This window comes from Pleurodeles waltl, chromosome 3_1 (genome assembly GCF_031143425.1).
Source record: "Pleurodeles waltl isolate 20211129_DDA chromosome 3_1, aPleWal1.hap1.20221129, whole genome shotgun sequence".
Lineage (NCBI taxonomy): Eukaryota > Metazoa > Chordata > Amphibia > Caudata > Salamandridae > Pleurodeles > Pleurodeles waltl.
This window is the reverse complement of record NC_090440.1, coordinates 230,642,558-230,651,067: the sequence shown is the minus strand read 5'-3', so window position 1 is coordinate 230,651,067 and position 8,510 is coordinate 230,642,558. Positions and strand designations below refer to the sequence as shown.

Below are 8,510 nucleotides of genomic sequence, written 5' to 3'. Positions count from 1 at the left end.
TTCCTGGCGGGCGAACCGCCAGGAACAGGATGGCGGTATGGGCTGTCAGAATCCCCATCCGCCATGGAGGATTCAAATGGGCAGCGGAAAACCGGCGGGAGACCGCCGGTTTTCCACTTCTGACCGCGGTCAAACCGCCACGGTCAGAATGCCCAGCGGGGCACCGCCAGCCTGTTGGCGGTGCGGGTTAGAATGACCCCCAAAGTCTTCTAACGACTCTCCATCCCTTTGTGGCCTGGTATAAAACTTGTAACGTGACAACACTATATATTCTTCCTTGGCAAATCTCTTTTCAAAACGTAGTTTCACCTCTTCATAGACATCACTCAGTTGTCCATCGTCATTGCAAATTTCCGGTAGATATTTGAAAATATGGTGAGCTTCTCTGCCAACTGTGCTTAATAACAGTGCTTTCTTTCTGTGCTCAGAGAAATTTTGCCCATCTAATGCCACCATGTAGTTTTCAAATAGGTCTATCCACTCTTCCTATTGCATAGAGGGTTGCCCCCTATTATCCAAAAATGGTGCTGGTATATTTATAGCAGAAGCCATGACAACGTTGAGTTTAAAGTGTCACTTTCAATTTGTTTGGTTGCTAAGGATCTTTCCTTTCCCTTAGCTAAGGAACGAGTAGTGTGCTTTCCTCTAATAAGGAAGATAGGGCGGGGCTTGTAACTTCCTCGGTTCACACCGTGATTTTCTCACAACAGCGCCGAGAACAAGACAAGGCAGACAAATTGGAAGTTCAGAACAAAACAAATTACCAGGTGAGAAAACACGCGTTCCTCCTTGACGACATTCCGCTTGTGAACTTCATACGAAGGGGAAATTGACACTTCAACGTAGTACACAGCGTGCCATAAACCACCGTCCGCTTGCACACTCGGGTTCGTGGGGACCGCGTTTATTCCACTAAAGCTGGCCACTCTCGTGGCCAAAATGTAGTAAAGGATTGACAAGAAACCTCCTTGTAGCCAGAAGTTGTGAGGTTTATTCAAAGGAATAAAGCGCGATCCTCCTCCCCGGCCAGCTGACACCAACTGCCGCGGTCGGAACGGTCGCTCGCCCACATTCCACATTTCCCCACCACCATATAAACAATAGAATACTACACTCTCCTGTACTCCTGTTCACCTCTGATTTTTGGAGGTTGCACAAAGGTTTGAAAATCTCATTACCTGCATAGTACAGAAAGAAGGAATGTTTCACTTCTCCGTCTGTTTCCTCTGTCTCCTTAGAATGGTTGTTGAAGTGAGCTACCCGCAAATGCATCAGGTTGTGCAGTGGCTGGAAAATTAGCTGAAACATCTCGCTTGCTTAATGGAGGGTCTAAGTGCATTTAGCAGTCTCCTTGTGCTGTTTGCGTGAAGTTCGACAGAAGTACAGTAATATTTGTTGGGGACCAGGCAACAAAATTCTCCTGGCCTGCTTTATACTTTTGTCTCATCTAGGTAAGCAGCTATTTCCTTGGCCCAGATTTGGCGTGCAATCGTCTTTTCTTGTTTTCCTTTGTTGCTGCCCAGCGTGTGCTTGTCTTTCCTTTTGTTGAAAGGAGACAGTAATGTCTATGCCACGCTGTGTAGCACGAAACTTGAGGCTGGGATGGGCTGCTGGTTCAGGCAGGACCCCCACTTGCCAGTATTCATTTTAGGCACAAGGGTTTATTTTCAAAATGCTGCGTCCTGATGCATGCCACTGTTGCAGCTTAGCAGCCAGGTGCAGTCACCACAGTGTAAAGGTACATGAGACCAACATCGCTGGGAGCACAGAAGCAGCCTCAGGTACGGCTTGTGGGTAGGGACATCTCAAGGATTTGGGCCCCCGCCCCCGGGGCCAAATATAGTTTGGCCTCCTGCTCGGAACAACTCTCAGTTTGTTATCCATTTTCAGCTCATTCACGCCCATAGCAACTCTGATCTGGTCATTGACAACCATCTTTGTTGGCCCCAAACTTTAAGGGGTTCCCCAGTCTTTCAGGGGGAGGCCCATTCAGTGTAAAACCTTTTAATATTTATGAGATATTGGAGACCTGGGAGCCCCTTTTCATACTGTGCAGGTGGCCCCATAATGTTGCCACTGTTTGGGACTGTCCTGAAAGTTTAATGATCTGTCCCCTAGAAAGGAGGGGGCCCTGGACCAGAGCCCACTTTTGGCCATGATCTAAAACATCTGTGCTTGAAACAGCCCCTCGTTCTTCTGGTTGGCCACATTGTCTTCCTACTGATCGCTAGGCCTCGCTGCTCCGGTAGTTATTCCAAAACTTGGAGGGGTGCGCTGACGGTCAAAGACTACTGGGGTGGCTACTAGTCCAGCTGATGGCACAGCAGAGCACCGGTGCTCGAGGGTGGGTAGATCAAGGCTAGGCGGTGATGCTGGCGTTGTGCAGCCTGGGTGACAGCAGCATACGCCTCTCTCGTCGCCAATGTAGTGTGTGCAGGCAATGAGAATAACAGGACGCACAAACCAAATTACGGTCAACTGCAGCACTAAACTTAAGTGTTCAGGTACCTCCTTCATTTATCCCCTGACACTGAGCCTGGTGTCAGGATACAGGAATGTGTGACCTCCCTTACACGCGTACCAGGTGGCTTAATACAATCATATGGACATCGGAATAGAAAGACACTACCGTAACCTTCATAGATGGTTTTATTTTACTTATTATTTTAGCCAGGGCCTTTAGGGCAGCTCTATCCCTCTTGCATTAGCCACCTACCTACCCTGTTGACTCCCAAATGTGAGTGAAGCAGAGATTTCCCAGACTCATTCATAAGTAGGTCATCCAGTACAGGCATTTTCTTTGAATTCTGGGACTTGTTTTATAACGGGTTAAACATAACTAAAAATCTCGGCATGCGAAATGACCAACTCACACACAGAATGGGTACCTAGAGAGCTCTGGGCGAAGTCAGATGTTAAGAGGGTTAAGTGAGTAAAAAATGAACAGATTTTGGATGATGGTACGGGTTTGAAAAGTAACCATCGAGGTCCATGGAGTTGTTTGCCAGGAGGGTGAATATGAGTGAAAAAGGGGTGAAATCCTCCAATTTAGGGTGAGATGAGAGGTATGTACCTTCCAAAATGAGGGCAGTGTAAAGCTTTGCCTCACTGACTCGCATAACATCTAAGTCTGCCCTCTCCTTCCTGTTCCTCATTCCTTCTGACGTTCCCTGCACCAACTTACTGCTCCTCCCAGAGCATAAGGGGCAGGGACGAATTTCAGTGCCTAAGGCCGAAAATCTGCCTCCCTCCTTCATCCCACCTGTATTCATTCATTCGTCACTTCTGTCAGACCTTTTATAGCGCTCCCTTGGTTTATCAGCTCCTCCAATGGATTGATAACCATTATGTTGTTTATATCAGCACACTTTAAAGCTGGTAAGTACCTTCATGCACAATGGCATCTATGACCACACTCTCTGCTATACCCCATTCTTATACTTAGCAATATTAGGCACAAAGTGCTTTCAACTCTTTGTTTAAACCTCATACATCTCACTCACCTTATGCCATATAAGCCAAACTACAAACAATAATCTTTTAATCATGCACCGTAAAGAACACCAAGGAACTTGATAGAGCTCAGGGTGCTTCATAATATCACCAAGGGTATGCAGTACTAGATAAATATTATAAACATAACAGTTTAACCTTCCAGAAAGCACTTTAAACCTTGCAAATCCCACGAAAGCGCTGTGGAAATTACAGTCCAATCCAACACAATGCAATACTCACATATATTGCAAAGTGCTACAATTGCGAGCAGTCCTAAAAAAGGTAGAAAATAAGAAAGGCCAGAGGTTTCAACGTTGTGCAGATTGTTCTCATTCGGCACAATTTGACTAGGTCTGGAAATCTCCAACAAGGGAGTTCCAAGGCAGTCTCTCATGAAGTTAGGAAAAGATTCCATGTAACCAGGGACTCCATAATAGGATTTCACTGGATTTCAGGCCAGGGACGCCGACGCTAAACCCATTGCTTCCCCGTTCAGTCAAGTAAGATCTGCAATGAATTCCAGAATCTGCAGTGACTGTACGGGGGCAAAAGTGGGAGAGATTGCGAGAAAAAAAACACCCTATATGCATCTTGATCTGCTGACCTCAGGAGCATTGACTGGTGGTACCATTAATCTGCATTTACTAGTGTACATCAGAATACAATGTCTTGTGAGTAACAGTATTAGTGGGATTGAAGTGGAGAGGCTGTGACTAGCTCCCTGATTACAAGATACTGTCTGGGAACCGAATATATGAAGTCCGCCTCCAATAGTAGAGACACCAGGAGCTGGGATGACTTTAGGTGTTTGATGTTGGAGAGGGAATTCAGGAGAGGTATCAAGCAAAGTTCAGCATCTGTGAAGGAAAGAGTTACTTTGAGCTGCCCCAACCACGCGAGGGAACTGAAGGGTAGCAAATCAAGAAAGGTGCAGGGAATCCAAGTGCAAACTATTTGACCAGATTAGAGAATCCATCAGCCGATGTTGCCAGGCAAGATGTAACCCCGTGGCTGGTGCTTATATCTTCCCAGCTCTCACTGACGCACAAGTGTATGGAACCTGCTGGCTCCTTCCAGGATGTTCTGGCTTTTTCAGAATGTTCCAGATCTTTCAGAATGTTGTGGCTCTTTCCACCTTGCCTGGGAAGTGCTGATCTGTGTTACCCTCTGATTCCACTCTCCTTTGCCTCACGACCTGCCACTAGGCCTTTGCCACAGTCCCCAAGGCCAGCCCTTAGCAAGCTTGTATTGTGCCATCAAAGAGATGTGACCACATTTCTGCAATACTAGACATGATTCCTGGAAAGCACAAATTCCTTCTGCCCAAGGGCCCCCATTCACTCCCTCAAACCAGGATCTGGATTGTTAGGGAAATAATGACTGGAGTGGGTGGGGTGAATGAATGAATGACTTGGGTTCCCAAGACCTATTTGAGGCATCATACCCTTTCCAGGCAAGTAGATATTGTGACTGTCTTCTTACTCAGTGAGCATCAAGAATCTTTTCCTCTTCATAAATAAAATAAATGCTCACACTCGGATGACCCATCTACTACGGTTGGAGGAGGTGGCACCTTCTCTGTATTTGTTGCTTTCTTAACCCTAGCGATGTGAACTGCTGGATGGATGTGCTAATTTGATGTTAATTTCAGTCATAGTGTAAAATTCCTGACTAAGTTAGCGATCTTAAAATGACCCCCAAATTGGGGAAGGAACTTAGGGCAGGGATCAGGAATAGATAGTTTCTGTTAGGACAACCAAACAAGATCATTTAGTTTGTACTAAGGAGCAGTCTCCAAGGGCCAGATCTATCAAACGTTCTTGCATTCGCAAACGGTGCGATTCGCAGAAATCGGCCGTTTGTGAATGCAAAAACTTGTTTTGCGATGTATGAAAGGCATTCGCAGGCCAAACACAAGGAATCGCAAAAATTGCAATTTTTAGCGAAGCAACATGGTTTTGCGTGTCACAATCTGCATATCGCAATTTGCAACATGAAAAACCGAATCGCTATTTGCATATCGCAAATTGCGAGCTCGAATAGCGACTCGCAAATACAGATTCGGTATTTCTGGTTGCAAATTGCGATACGCAGATTGTGACGCGCAAAACCATGTCGCTATGCGATGCATCAAAAAATCACAAATTGCGAATATTCGCAGAATGGCCTTTTGCACTTGCAATTTACCACGGATTGAAACCAGGTGGTAACCAGGTGCAACCTATATAAAGAGGCCCAGAATGCCTCAGCCTCTTTTCCACAATGGCTGCACTCTACGTCATGGCGAGGAGAAAGAGGATCTTGGCAGGTTTGAGGAGAGGGAGGAGGAGACAGGAGCGCATTTTCAGAGTGTGCATTACCCTCTTTGACCAGACTGAGGAGGAAACTTTTGATAAGTACAGGTTGAGCTCAGCCATGAAACTTGACCTGATAGCTGAGCTACAACCCATACTGCAGCACACAACACACAGGACCAATAGCATACCCACCCATGTGCAGGTATTATGCTCCCTGCACCTACTTACCTCAGGGAGCTATCAAGGAGTCATACCAGCAGCTGGAGGGGTATCACAGGGTGCCCTCTCTAGATTTTTCAATGTATTTCTAAATGCCATGATGAGCAGGATACACCAGTACATCAGATTCCCCCACACCCCACAGGAAATACAACAGACAAAAATCGATTTCTACCAGATAGCACAGTTCCCCCATGTCCTAGGTGCCATAGATGGGACACATGTTGCAATCTGTCCAACATCGACCACAGAGTATGTGTACTGCAACAGTAAAAAACAACATTCAATGAACATACAGGTGATATGCAATGCCTCCTACATTATAACTGATCTTGTGGCCAGGTACCCAGGGAGCACACATGATTCGTACATCTTTCACCACATCGGGATTCACACAAGACTGCTAGCTGGGGAATTTGGTGAAGGATATCTACTAAGTAATTTACAAATTTACAATGTTGCATTGATGGCAGTGTGACATCAGATGGCACAGCGACTCATTATATCCCTCTGTCCCTTCCAGGAGACAGTGCCTACGCAGTGCGCACCTACATGATGACGCCCTACCTAAATCCTGCAACACCAGCAGAGCGGAGATACAATTCAGCACACAGGGCAACCCGCAATGTGGTGGAGCGCACCTTTGGCCTGCTGAAGAGTCGCTTCCGGTGCATCTACAAAAGTGGAGGGGCACTACAGTACAGATCGGACACGACCTGTAGAATAGTGGCCACATGTGCAATCTTGCACAATATAGCTACCACCAGGGGCATACCTGTGGAAATATCGGAGACAGACTCAGATGAGGAGGATGATGATCCCATACCACCCTTACAGCCGGCAGGCAGGACCAGTGCAGCAGAGGGCAGGCAAAGGCGTGCTGACATCACGCACAACCATTTCAGATGAAAGTAATGACAACACCACCTCACTGACATGTATGCCGCTAGTTAGCACCTTTACTACCTTGACTTCAGGTAACATATGTGTCACTAGGACAAAGCAATGCACAATAGGCAGACATGTGCCATTAACAGTGCCGCACTATTATCATCATAGTTTTACTGTATTGCTGCATGTGAAGGTAGTCCCCTGTAGCCCTCAATGTCACTTCTTACGACCACGCATTCCACCTGAGTGCGCAGTGGCCTCGCCGGCACCTCTTGTATCAGGCTCACAGGCAGTACTGTGCCTGGCACTGCGATGCCTAGGTTCCATCACGGGGACTGCAAGACTGCTGAGGCTAGATGACTCCTCAGTATCCCCAACACCCAGTTCGCTGGGTGTAGCACTTTGTGCCGTCAGCATAGCATCCAGAACGTTGGTTATTTGCACCAATCCCTGTGCAACGTCCCTACTGCTATGTGCTGCCTCCACCTGTGCGGCCACAGCACGCCGTGATATCAGGGCAGTTGATGTAGCGAGACGATTTACGGATCTGCAAAAGCCATTGAACATTCCCATGAATTGCCGTTTGCACCTGCGGTGGCTCACATGCACATGTCTGATCTCAGTACAGAGTTCCTTAATGGCATTTGTCAGTTCCTTGGTGTTATCTGCAGCTGTTTGCTGACCCTCATGCAGCTTGCAGATGTTTGCATTCAGACACTCCAACTGCTTGTGCAGTCCTCCCATGTTGGCATTGTGTGACTGCAACTGCCTGTGCATTGCCCTCATGTTTTTGCATTGCAGGCGCTGCACTTTGAGCATGGATGCTTCAAGGCCACCAAAGATTGATGGGGCCTCGCCTTCATCTGTGTGCTGTGTGCCTGCATCGTGAGGTCTCCTGCGGTGAGTTGAGTGATGCTGGGGCAGGGACTGCTGCCTTCCTGTGGATCTAGCTTCTGGGGGTGGTGTGTGGCCTTCATCCGGCATTTCATCGGAATCCAAGTTCAACTCGTGGAGAGGTAATACCCTTGCTCTGCATCTGATTGGTGCTATACACAATGACTCACTGGTGTTTGAGTCGGACAGTGGCTGTGTTTCTGCATCCCCCACATTGGCACATTCTGCTGCTGCTGGGCCTGAGCCATCTGCAACGACAATGTGCAGCATGTCATTTATGTATGCATCACCAAATGTTGCTCAGTAGTAATAAATGTACACTTACATTGTATCACTGTGAATTGTGTGTGTTGTTCTTCTGTGTGTCTGTATACTTAATTGCTATCTATGTGCTATGTTCAGCTCAGGGTTGTGGACTACCAATCCCATAAGGCATTGTTGTGCCGCATGTAAGATGTGGAATGGACTACTTATCACAATGCTTTGCACTAATTGCTAATTCCTAAGGAGCATTTGTACATGCACATATGGGGATACCCATCATTATTGGACTTAACTTTGCTGGTGCTGGGTGTGCCGGAAGTGTCAATGTCAGTGACCCCACTGACAGCTTCTGGAAGCAGTGTGGACTCCACCAGGTCTTCCATGGGGGTGGAGGGTGTCTGGTTGGATGGTCAGCCTCCTGTGCTCCTTGCCTCCTTTAGCCTGCTGGCC

At 47.2% G+C, this 8,510-nt stretch overlaps 1 long non-coding RNA gene across 1 annotated transcript; it reads left to right on the top strand.

Annotated features, from left to right (window-relative positions):
* Positions 1–661: 661 nt before the first annotated feature.
* On the top strand, positions 662–8,127 carry LOC138283970 (uncharacterized). The gene is made up of 2 exons (XR_011201333.1): positions 662–767; positions 7,704–8,127. It is a non-coding gene; the product is annotated as an uncharacterized lncRNA (long non-coding RNA).
* The last annotated feature ends 383 nt before the right edge of the window (positions 8,128–8,510 follow it).